Source organism: Phymastichus coffea, unplaced genomic scaffold (assembly GCF_024137745.1).
Source record: "Phymastichus coffea isolate CEN01 unplaced genomic scaffold, Cenicafe_Pcof_1.1 PCOF00013, whole genome shotgun sequence".
NCBI lineage: Eukaryota > Metazoa > Arthropoda > Insecta > Hymenoptera > Eulophidae > Phymastichus > Phymastichus coffea.
In genome coordinates this window covers 3,302,323-3,315,078 of record NW_026706824.1, presented here as the reverse complement: position 1 = coordinate 3,315,078, position 12,756 = coordinate 3,302,323, and the positions used below count along the sequence as shown (strand labels likewise).

The 12,756-nt window shown below is 44.8% G+C and overlaps 1 protein-coding gene across 1 annotated transcript in view; it reads right to left on the bottom strand.

Annotated features, from left to right (window-relative positions):
* LOC131673513 (uncharacterized) overlaps positions 1-12,756 on the bottom strand; it is a 1,322,481-nt gene that overhangs the window by 1,222,993 nt on the left and 86,732 nt on the right. The gene's annotated exons all lie outside the window — the stretch shown is intronic.

Sequence of the window (12,756 nt, the reverse complement as noted above, 5' to 3'; positions counted from 1 at the left end):
GGTCTACACTCTCATGTATGCCAATTATTCATTATAACCCAGAATTCGACGAAAGATGCGTGTGGCGTGAAAATCCGGTCTACGATTACTTGGCCAAAGAGTTGAGTTAAAAGTGTCAGGTAGAATGATCTCATATACTTTAAATAAAGCCGTAATTTTCCCTAGAAAGTCTACAAACTCATGAATGCCAATGATCCATTATAATCCAAATCCACACCATAGTTGCAAGGGTCGTGAAAATCCGGTCTACGATTACTTGGCCAGCGAGTAGAGCTAAAACAGAGCGGTAGATTGATCTCATATACTTTAAATAAAACCGTTATTTTCCTTAGAAGGTCTACACTCTCATGTATGCCAATTATCCATTATAACCCAGAATTCGACGAGTGACGCGTGTTTTCTGGTAATCCGGTCTACGATTACTTGGCCAAGGAGTTGAGTTAAAACGGTCAGTTAGATTGATCTCATGTACTTTAAATAAAGCCGTTATTTTCCTTAGAAGGTCTACACTCTCATGTATGTCAATTATCCATTATAACCCAGAATTAGACGAAAAATGCGTGTGGCGTGAAAATCCGGTCTACTATTAGTTGGCCAAGGAGTTGAGTTAAAACGGTCAGGTAGATTGATCTCATATACTTTAAATAAAGCCGTTATTTACCTTAGAAGGTCTACACTCTCATGTATGCCAGTTATCCATTATGTCCCAGAATTAAACGAGTGACGCGTGTTTTCTGGTAATCCGGTCTACGATTACTTGGCCAAGAAGTTGATTTAAAACGATCAGGTAGATTAATCTCATATTCCTCAAATAAAGCCGTAATTTTCCTTAGAAGGTCTACACTCTCGTGTATGCCAATGATCCATTATAACCCAGAATTCGACGAAAGATGCGTGTGGCATGAAAATCCGGTCTACGATTACTTGGCCAAGGAGTTGAGTTAAAAGGGTCAAGTAGAATGATCTCATATACTTTAAATAAAGCCGTAATTTTCCCAAGAAAGTCTACACACTCATGAATGCCAATGATCCATTATAATCCAAATCCACACCATAATTGCAAGGGTCGTGAAAAACCGGTCTACGATTACTTGGCCAGCGAGTAGAGATAAAACGGTCAGATAGATTGATCTCATATACTTTAAATAAAACCGTTATTTTCCTTAGAAGGTCTACACTCTCATATATGCCAATTATCCATTATAACCCAGAATTCGACGAAAGATGCGTGTGTCGTGAAAATCCGGTCTACGATTACTTGGCCAGCGAGTAAAGCTAAAACGGAGTGGTAGATTGATCTGATATATTTTAAATAAAGCCGTAATATTCCTTAGAAAATCTACACTCTTATGTATACCAATTATCTATTATAACCCAGAATTCGACTAAAGATGCGTGTGGCATGAAAATCCGGTCTACGATTACTTGGCCAAGGAGTTGAGTTAAAAGGGTCAGGTAGAATGATCTCATATACTTTAAATAAAGCCGTAATTTTCCCAAGAAAGTCTACACACTCATGAATGCCAATGATCCATTATAATCCAAATCCACACCATAATTGCAAGGGTCGTGAAAAACCGGTCTACGATTACTTGGCCAGCGAGTAGAGATAAAACGAAGGGGTAGATTGATCTGATACACCTCCAATGAAGCTGAAATGTTCCTTAGACGTTCTACAGTCTCATGTATGCCAATTATCCATTATAACCCAGAATTCGACGAAAGATGCGTGTCGCGTGAAAATCCGGTCTACGGTTACTTGGCCAGCGAGTAGAGCTAAAACGGTGTGGTAGATTGATCTCATATACTTTAAATAAAGCCGTAATTTTCCATAGAAAGTCTACACACTTAAGAATGCCAATGATCCATTATAATCCAAATCCACACCATAGTTGCAAGGGTCGTGAAAATCCGGTCTACGATTACTTGGCCAGCGAGTAGAGCTAAAACAGAGCAGTAGATTGATCTCATATACTTTAAATAAAACCGTTATTTTCCTTAGAAGGTCTACACTCTCGTGTATGCCAATTATCCATTATAACCCAGAATTCGACGAAAGATGCGTGTCGCGTGAAAATCCGGTCTACGGTTACTTGGCCAGCGAGTAGAGCTAAAACGGTGTGGTAGATTGATCTCATATACTTTAAATAAAGCCGTAATTTTCCATAGAAAGTCTACACACTTAAGAATGCCAATGATCCATTATAATCCAAATCCACACCATAGTTGCAAGGGTCGTGAAAATCCGGTCTACGATTACTTGGCCAGCGAGTAGAGCTAAAACAGAGCAGTAGATTGATCTCATATACTTTAAATAAAACCGTTATTTTCCTTAGAAGGTCTACACTCTCGTGTATGCCAATTATCCATTATAACCCAGAATTCGACGAAAGATGCGTGTGGCATGAAAATCCGGTCTACGATTACTTGGCCGACGAGTTGAGCTAAAACGGTGTGGTAGATTGATCTCATATACTTTAAATAAAGCCGTAATTTTCCATAGAAAGTCTACACACTTAAGAATGCCAATGATCCATTATAATCCAAATCCACACCATAGTTGCAAGGGTCGTGAAAATCCGGTCTACGATTACTTGGCCAGCGAGTAGAGCTAAAACAGAGCAGTAGATTGATCTCATATACTTTAAATAAAACCGTTATTTTCCTTAGAAGGTCTACACTCTCATGATTGCCAATTATCCATTATAACCCAGAATTCGACGAAAGATGCGTGTGTCGTCAAAATCCGGTCTACGATTACTTGGCCAGCGAGTAGAGCTAAAACGGAGCGGTAAATTGATCTGATATAGTTCAAATAAAGCCGTAATATTCCATAGAAAGTCTACACTCTCATGTATGCCAATTATCCATTATAACCCAGAATTCGACTAAAGATGCGTGTGGCATGAAAATCCGGTCTACGATTACTTGGCCGACGAGTTGAGCTAAAACGGTGTGGTAGATTGATCTCATATACTTTAAATAAAGCCGTAATTTTCCCTAGAAAGTCTACACACTCAAGAATGCCAATGATCCATTATAATCCAAATCCACACCATAGTTGCAAGGGTCGTGAAAATCCGGTCTACGATTACTTGGCCAGCGAGTAGAGCTAAAACAGAGCAGTAGATTGATCTCATATACTTTAAATAAAACCGTTATTTTCCTTAGAAGGTCTACACTCTCGTGTATGCCAATTATCCATTATAACCCAGAATTCGACGAAAGATGCGTGTCGCGTGAAAATCCGGTCTACGGTTACTTGGCCAGCGAGTAGAGCTAAAACGGTGTGGTAGATTGATCTGATATATTTTAAATAAAGCCGTAATATTCCTTAGAAAGTCTACACTCTTATGTATGCCAATTATCTATTATAACCCAAAATTAGACGAGAGACGCATGTTTTCTGGTAATCCGGTCTACGATTACTTGGCCAAGGAGTTGAGTTAAAACGGTCAGGTAGATTGATATCATATACTTTAAATAAAGCCGTTATTTTCCTTAGAAGGTCTACACTCTCATGTATGTCAATTATCCATTATAACCCAGAATTAGACGAAAGATGCGTGTGGCGTGAAAATCCGGTCTACTATTAGTTGGCCAAGGAGTTGAGTTAAAACGGTCAGGTAGATTGATCTCATATACTTTAAATAAAGCCGTTATTTACCTTAGAAGGTCTACACTCTCATGTATGTCAGTTATCCATTATGTCCCAGAATTAGACGAGTGACGCGTGTTTTCTGGTAATCCGGTCTACGATTACTTGGCAAGAAGTTGATTTAAAACGTTCAGGTAGATAATTCTCATATACCTTAAATAAAGCCGTAATTTTCCTTAGAAGGTCTACACTCTCGTGTATGCCAATTATCCATTATAACCCAGAATTCGACGAAAGATGCGTGTCGCGTGAAAATCCGGTCTACGGTTACTTGGCCAGCGAGTAGAGCTAAAACGGTGTGGTAGATTGATCTCATATACTTTAAATAAAGCCGTAATTTTCCCTAGAAAGTCTACACACTCAAGAATGCCAATGATCCATTATAATCCAAATCCACACCATAGTTGCAAGGGTCGTGAAAATCCGGTCTACGATTACTTGGCCAGCGAGTAGAGCTAAAACGGAGCGGTAGAATGATCTCATATACTTTAAATAAAGCCGTAATATTGCTTAAAAAGCCTAAACTCTCATGTATGCCAATGATCCATTATAACCCAGAATTCGACGAAAGATGCGTGTGGCGTGAAAATCCGGTCTACGATTAGTTGGCCAAGGAGTTGAGTTAAAAGTGTCAGGTAGAATGATCTCATATACTTTAAATAAAGCCGTAATTTTCCCTAGAAAGTCTACACACTCATGAATGCCAATGATCCATTATAATCCAAATCCACACCATAGTTGCAAGGGTCGTGAAAATCCGGTCTACGATTACTTGGCCAGCGAGTAGAGCTAAAACAGAGCGGTAGATTGATCTCATATACTTTAAATAAAACCGTTATTTTCCTTAGAAGGTCTACACTCTCATGTATGCCAATTATCCATTATAACCCAGAATTCGACGAAAGATGCGTGTGGCGTGAAAATCCGGTCTACGATTAGTTGGCCAAGGAGTTGAGTTAAAACGGTCAGGTAGATTGATCTCATATACTTTAAATAAAGCTGTAATTTTCCTTAGAAGGTCTACACTCTCATGTATGCCAATTATCCATTATAACCCAGAATTCGACGAAAGATGCGTGTGGCGTGAAAATCCGGTCTACGGTTACTTGGCCAGCGAGTAGAGCTAAAACGGAGCGGTAGATTGATCTCATATACTTTAAATAAAACCGTTATTTTCCTTAGAAGGTCTACACTCTCATGTATGCCAATTATCCATTATAACCCAGAATTCGACGAAAGATGCGTGTGGCGTGAAAATCCGGTCTACGATTACTTGGCCAGCGAGTAGAGCTAAAACGGAGCGGTAGATTGATCTCATATACTTTAAATAAAGCCGTTATTTTCCTTAGAAGGTCTACACTCTCATGTATGCCAATTATCCATTATAACCCAGAATTCGACGAAAGATGCGTGTGGCGTGAAAATCCGGTCTACGATTACTTGGCCAAGGAGTTGAGTTAAAACGGTCAGGTAGATTGATCTCATATACTTTAAATAAAGCCGTTATTTTCCTTAGAAGGTCTACACTCTCATGTATGTTCATTATCCATTATAACCCAGAATTAGACGAAAGACGCATGTGTCGTGAAAATCCGGTCTACGATTACTTGGCCAGCGAGTAGAGCTAAAACAGAGCGGTAGATTGATCTCATATACTTTAAATAAAGCCGTAATATTCCTTAAAAAGCCTAAACTCTCATGTATGCCAATGATCCATTATAACCCAGAATTCGACGAAAGATGCGTGTGGCGTGAAAATCCGGTCTACGATTACTTGGCCAAGGAGTTGAGTTAAAACGGTCAGGTAGATTGATCTCATATACTTTAAATAAAGCCATTATTTTCCTTAGAAGGTCTACACTCTCATGTATGTCAATTATCCATTATAACCCAGAATTAGACGAAAGACGCATGTGTCGTGAAAATCCGGTCTACGATTACTTGGCCAGCGAGTAGAGCTAAAACGGAGCGGTAGATTGATCTCATATACTTTAAATAAAACCGTTATTTTCCTTAGAAGGTCTACACTCTCATGTATGCCAATTATCCATTATAACCCAGAATTCGACGAAAGATGCGTGTGGCGTGAAAATCCGGTCTACGATTACTTGGCCAAGGAGTTGAGTTAAAACGGTCAGGTAGATTGATCTCATATACCTTAAATAAAGCCGTAATTTTCCTTAGAAGGTCTACACTCTCATGTATGCCAATTATCCATTATAACCCAGAATTCGACGAAGGACGCATGGGTCGTGAAAATTTGGTCTACGGTTACTTGGCCAGCGAGTAGAGCTAAAACGGTGTGGTAGATTGATCTGATATATTTTAAATAAAGCCGTAATATTCCTTAAAAAGCCTAAACTCTCATGTATGTCAATTATCCATTATAACCCAGAATTCGACGAAAGATGCGTGTGGCGTGAAAATCCGGTCTACGGTTACTGGGCCAGCGAGTAGAGCTAAAACGGTGTGGTAGATTGATCTGATATACTTCAAATAAAGCCGTAATATTTCTTAAAAAGCCTAAACTCTCATGTATGTCAATTATCCATAATAACCCAGAATTCGACGAAGGACGCATGGGTCGTGAAAATTTGGTCTACGGTTACTTGGCCAGCGAGTAGAGCTAAAACGGTGTGGTAGATTGATCTGATATATTTTAAATAAAGCCGTAATATTCCTTAAAAAGCCTAAACTCTCATGTATGTCAATTATCCATTATAACCCAGAATTCGACGAAAGATGCGTGTGGCGTGAAAATCCGGTCTACGGTTACTGGGCCAGCGAGTAGAGCTAAAACGGTGTGGTAGATTGATCTGATATACTTCAAATAAAGCCGTAATATTTCTTAAAAAGCCTAAACTCTCATGTATGTCAATTATCCATTATAACCCAGAATTCGACGAAGGACGCATGGGTCGTGAAAATTTGGTCTACGGTTACTTGGCCAGCGAGTAGAGCTAAAACGGTGTGGTAGATTGATCTGATATATTTTAAATAAAGCCGTAATATTCCTTAAAAAGCCTAAACTCTCATGTATGTCAATTATCCATTATAACCCAGAATTAGACGAAAGATGCGTGTGGCGTGAAAACCGGTCTACGATTACTTGGCCAGCGAGTAGAGCTAAAACGAAGCGGTAGATTGATCTCATATACTTTAAATAAAGCGGTAATATTCCTTAAAAAGCATAAACTCTCATGTATGCCAATGATCTATTATAACCCAGAATTCGACGAAAGATGCGTGTGGCGTAAAAATCCGGTCTACGATTACTTGGCCAAAGAGTTGAGTTAAAAGGGTCAGGTAGATTGATCTCATATACCTTAAATAAAGCCGTAATTTTCCTTAGAAGGTCTACACTCTCATGTATGCCAATTATCCATTATAACCCAGAATTCGTCGAAAGATGCGTGTGGCGTGAAAATCCGGTCTACGATTACTTGGCCAGCGAGTAGAGCTAAAACGGAGCGGTAGATTGATCTCATATACTTTAAATAAAACCGTTATTTTCCTTAGAAGGTCTACACTCTCATGTATGCCAATTATCCATTATAACCCAGAATTCGACGAAAGATGCGTGTGGCGTGAAAATCCGGTCTACGATTACTTGGCCAAGGAGTTGAGTTAAAACGGTCAGGTAGATTGATCTCATATACTTTAAATAAAGCCGTTATTTTCCTTAGAAGGTCTACACTCTCATGTATGTTCATTATCCATTATAACCCAGAATTAGACGAAAGACGCATGTGTCGTGAAAATCCGGTCTACGATTACTTGGCCAGCGAGTAGAGCTAAAACGGAGCGGTAGATTGATCTCATATACTTTAAATAAAGCCGTAATATTCCTTAAAAAGCCTAAACTCTCATGTATGCCAATGATCCATTATAACCCAGAATTCGACGAAAGATGCGTGTGGCGTGAAAATCCGGTCTACGATTACTTGGCCAGCGAGTAGAGCTAAAACGGAGCGGTAGATTGATCTCATATACCTTAAATAAAGCCGTAATTTTCCTTAGAAGGTCTACACTCTCATGTATGCCAATTATCCATTATAACCCAGAATTCGACGAAAGATGCGTGTGGCGTGAAAATCCCGTCTACGGTTACTGGGCCAGCGAGTAGAGCTAAAACGGTGTGGTAGAATGATCTGATATATTTGAAATAAAGCCGTAATATTTCTTAAAAAGCCTAAACTCTCATGTATGTCAATTATCCATTATAACCCAGAATTCGACGAAAGATGCGTGTGGCGTGAAAATCCGATCTACGATTAGTTGGCCAAGGAGTTGAGTTAAAACGGTCAGGTAGATTGATCTCATATACTTTAAATAAAGCCGTTATTTACCTTAGAAGGTCTACACTCTCAAGTATGCCAGTTATCCATTATGTCCCAGAATTAGACGAGAGACGCGTGTTTTCTGGTAATCCGGTCTACGATTACTTGGCCAAGGAGTTGATTTAAAACGGTTAGGTAGATTGATCTCATATACTTTAAATAAAGCCGTTATTTTCCTTAGAAGGTCTACACTCTCATGTATTCCAATTATCCATTATAACCCAGAATTCGACGAAATATGCGTGTGGCGTGAAAATCCGGTCTACGATTACTTGGCTAGCGAGTAGAGCTAAAACGGAGTGGTAGATTGATCTGATATATTTTAAATAAAGTCGTAATATTCCTTAAAAAGCCTACACTCTCATGTATGTCAATTATCCATTATAACCCAGAATTAGACGAAAGTCGCATGTGTCCTGGTTACCCGGTCTACGATTACTTGGCCGACGAGTTGAGCTAAAACGAAGGGGTGGATTGATCTGATATACCTTAAATGAAGCCGTAATCTTCCTTAGAAAGTCTACACTCTCATGTATGCCAATGATCCATTATAACCCAAATCCACACCATAGTTGCAATGTTCGTGAAAATCCGGTCTATGACTACTTGGCCAGCGAGACACCTTCTTGTCACGACTGGAGCATCTACGCGCGGGCTCAGGGCTAACGGACGGCGAAATCTTGTGCTCGGTATCAGAGCTCCTCGAAGGCATTGCGAGGACCTGGTACGAGCATAACAAGTTCAAGTGGAGGAGTTACGCCGACTTCGTGGCTGGCGCTCGACGGTGGTTTGGGTCAAGTGAGTTGCAGCAACAAAGATTGCTGCAAGAGGCCCAAGCCCGATACCAGGAGAAAGGAGAGCTGGTGCGAGAATATGCCTGCCACCTCCTCTTCATGTTAGCCCAGCTACGCCCGCCGTTACCAGAGCAGAGGCAGTTAGATTTGTTGTATGCAAATCTCCTACCCGCCATCCGGATGCACCTGCGGAGGAATGCGTTCTCCAAAGTGGACGAATTCCATGCCCGGGCGACTGAGATCGAGACCGCCTTGCGAGACGACGAGCGCCCGAGGACCAGGCTGGAACCAACGTCCACGTTGTACCCCGAGCACATGGGGGTGTCAGCTAAGGCACCACCGCCCCGGGCAGGACCCCGAACGGCGGCCATGTCCAACAAGCCTCGGGGTAGGGAACAGCTGCAACCTGAGTCACCGATTAAAGCCCCGGCCAGGAAACCCGAGGACCGGCCCACAATCGCCGTAACGCAGGCGACAGACCGCTTTGAGGATCTGTCGTCGCAAATTGCGACCCTGCGACGAGACATGGACCGGTACTTTAAGGAGAGGAAGGCTAGCTCTCCCAGGCTGCCGAGGGGTCGGCCGCAAGAAAAGGGGAGGAATAAAACCCCCCCAGGGTCTCCTGGCCAGCGACGAGAGGGTCAGCGGAGGAAAATAGACTACTCCCAACCGATTAAGTGCTCGTCTTGTGGCAAACTAGGCTTTACCAGAAGGTACTGCCCAGACTGCAACAAGGGAAACGGGCAGGGAAGCGGAGGACGGAGGTCCCCTCCGCGTCCCCAGTAAAGGTGACCTCTCGTCGCGGGTCGCTGGAACGGGGCAGGGGCCCGCCAGCGACCCCAGGGTTCAGGAAGGTCTCGCCAGGGATATCGGACCCTACGAGACCTGGCAGTGCGGTGGCGTTGGAAGCGACAGCGACCGAACAGATGCCTGATCTGGGTAACCGGGCATTTTGTATCCTCGAAGGGTACGGAGGCCGGATTCAGGTGGTGGAGCAGGGATTTGAATGGGTTGGAGAGGAGACCATCAGACCTAAAAGCTCCAGGAGACCACCTGACACTCCAGGGGATACGCCGGCGACCCAGACACCTGCGGATGAGAGCACGTCGATGCGAGTAGCGGCTGCCCAAGGCAAGAAGAGCCATGAAAGTCTCCCGTCCACAGAGGGGAGAGAGACGGCGAAAGCTCCACGCAGGTATAGACCCGAGGATGAGACCAGATGGTGGCTTCAGGTGGGGATAGGTGCCTACAAGTTAAGGGCACTCTACGACACCGGGGCCTCATCGACGGTAATGGGTCAACTCGGGCTTAGGTTGGCATCAGACATGGGGCTGGGCCTGGACGTCACGCGAGCGGGAGAAGCGAAGCTCGCCGACGGTCGCCCATGTCCCATCTTGGGTCATGTGATTTTCCCCTTCACGGTAGGGGGAATCACAAAAGACGTAAGGGTCGCTATAACGCCACTGTTGTCTGATGACTGCTATGTCGGCGCGAATTTCGTAAGGGAATTCAGCGCCAACCTGAACCAGCTGTACTTGGCGAAAGCCAAAGTGGCGGTACCGTTGGAAGTGGCAAGCGTCACTGGTACGTCGTGCCTCGCACCCGTAGGCCTGGTAGAAGCCACGGAAGCACAGCGTCAAGAAGTGGCTAGCCTCGTCGACGGATTAATTCCAGACGAAGGCGAGTGTTTAGGCTGTGCTGTGGGGGTCGAGCATGAGATAGATATCGGAGACGCTCGACCCTGTAAACAGAAATACTACCCGGTCTCCGACAGGGTGCGAGACGAAATGCACGCGCTGGTCAAGGCCATGCTGGACAACGACGTCATTGAACCAGCAACCAGCGGGTGGTCAAGTCCAGTGGTAATGGTTAAGAAGGCAGATGGCAAATACCGGTTCTGCGTAAATTACCAGAAGGTAAACGCAGTAACCAAGCCGGACGCCTATCCATTACCCTTCATGAGCGACATCCTGCGAAGGATCAGGGATGCGAAGTTCATCTCGACACTGGACTTGAGTAGCGCGTACCACCAGATACCTCTTAAAAAGAAGTCGCGCCCCATCACGGCGTTCACAGTCCCCGGCCTGGGGCATTTTCAGTTCAAGAGAATGCCCTTCGGATTGTCTTACGCCGGCGCGACCTTCCAGAGGTTGATTGACAGAGTGATTGGCTCGGATTTAGATCCTTTTGCTTTTGCTTACCTCGACGACGTGATTATTATCTCGCCGTCTTTTGAGGAGCATAAGCGACACCAGGGATTGGTTTTACAACGAATCCTGGGTGCGGGCCTCACTGTGAATAAGACCAAAAGCCACTTCTGTAAGTCGGAAGTCAAGTACCTGGGGGTTCTAGTGAACCGTGAAGGGGTAAGGCCAGATCCAGAGAAGATCAAGCCAATCATGGAGTACCCAGTACCACGGACGATCAGACAGGTGAAGCGATTCATGGGGATGATGTCGTGGTATCGTCGCTTCATACCCGACTTCGCAACCATCGCTGAGCCGATAAACCGCCTGACGAAGAAGAGCATCCCGTTTGCGTGGCAGCAGGAACAGGAGCAGGCTTTCGAACGGTTACGAGACGCAATGGTCTCGGCACCGATCTTGCAGTCACCAGATCCCAGCGCGCAGTTCGTGTTACAAACGGACGCGAGCGATAGTGGGATAGGCGCGGTATTGACGCAAGAAGTCGATGGGCAGGAGCGCGTAATTGAGTACGCCAGTCGCTCCTGACACAGTGCGGAAAGGAACTATACAGTCTCCGAACGAGAGTGCCTGGCAGTAGTATGGGCTATCGGGAAGTTCCGGCCTTATGTTGAGGGGAACCACTTCAAAGTCATCACCGATCATAGTTGCCTTAAGTGGCTCCACAGTATGAGGAATCCTACAGGAAGGCTAGCGCGTTGGGCGTTAGCACTACAAGGGCATGTGTTCGATATCGAGTATCGAAAGGGAGACCTCAACGTGGTGCCAGACGCTTTATCTAGGGCCTAGGAGGAGGGGGTGGTAGAAGTGGGTGCCATGACTCATCAGCCGGAAACTGCCGATGCCTGGTACCTTCAAAAGTATAGAGAAGTATGCCAGGATCCACATTCTCAACCTACCTGGAAGGTGGTCGGAGGGAGATTGTATCACTACAATCCGACTGAGGAGAGCGAAGAGTCCATCGACAACGAGGAAGCCTGGAAGCTAGTGGTTCCTGCCGAGAAAAGGCATCAGGTACTCGAGGAGGTACACGATGCGCCAGCAGCGGGACACCAGGGGAGAGAACGGACATTCTCCCGGGCTAGGCACCTGTATTTCTGGCCGAAGATGTACGATCAGGTCAGAGAGTACGTGAGGAGTTGCCCGGTATGTCAGCAATGCAAGGCGGAACAAAGGCCGCCTTGCGGGCTGATGGGTCGTCGAGAGGTCTCGCGACCCTGGCAGGTGGTGGCCAGTGACATTACTGGCCCTTTCCCAAAGAGCTCGAGAGGGTTCGAATATATTTTGGTCTTTTTAGACCTGTTCACTCGGTGGGTGGAGTGTGTACCCGTACCTAAGGCCAATGGTAGGACCATTGTACGGGAATTGCACGAGAGGGTGGTAACCAGTTTTGGGGCGCCAGACATATTTCTTTCGGACAACGGGACCGAATTTAAGAATCAAGAGGTCGATGCCTACCAGTCGAGGAACGGCATCCGGCGCGCCCTTACCCCAGTTTACCACCCACAGGCAAACCCCACAGAGCGAGTGAACAAAACCCTCAAGGCCATGCTCATATCGTACGTGGAGCGGGACCATAAGAGCTGGGATGAGCACCTGCCAGAGTTCAACTTTGCGTTGAACTCGGCAACTCATAGCGCGACAGGTTACAGCCCGGCCATGCTGGTCTTCGGTAGACAGCCCACTCCTCCCTCGACCTTTAGGAGGGCCCAGGATCAGATGGCTCGGGAAGCTTCCGAGGGCCAAGAACTGGCCGAATG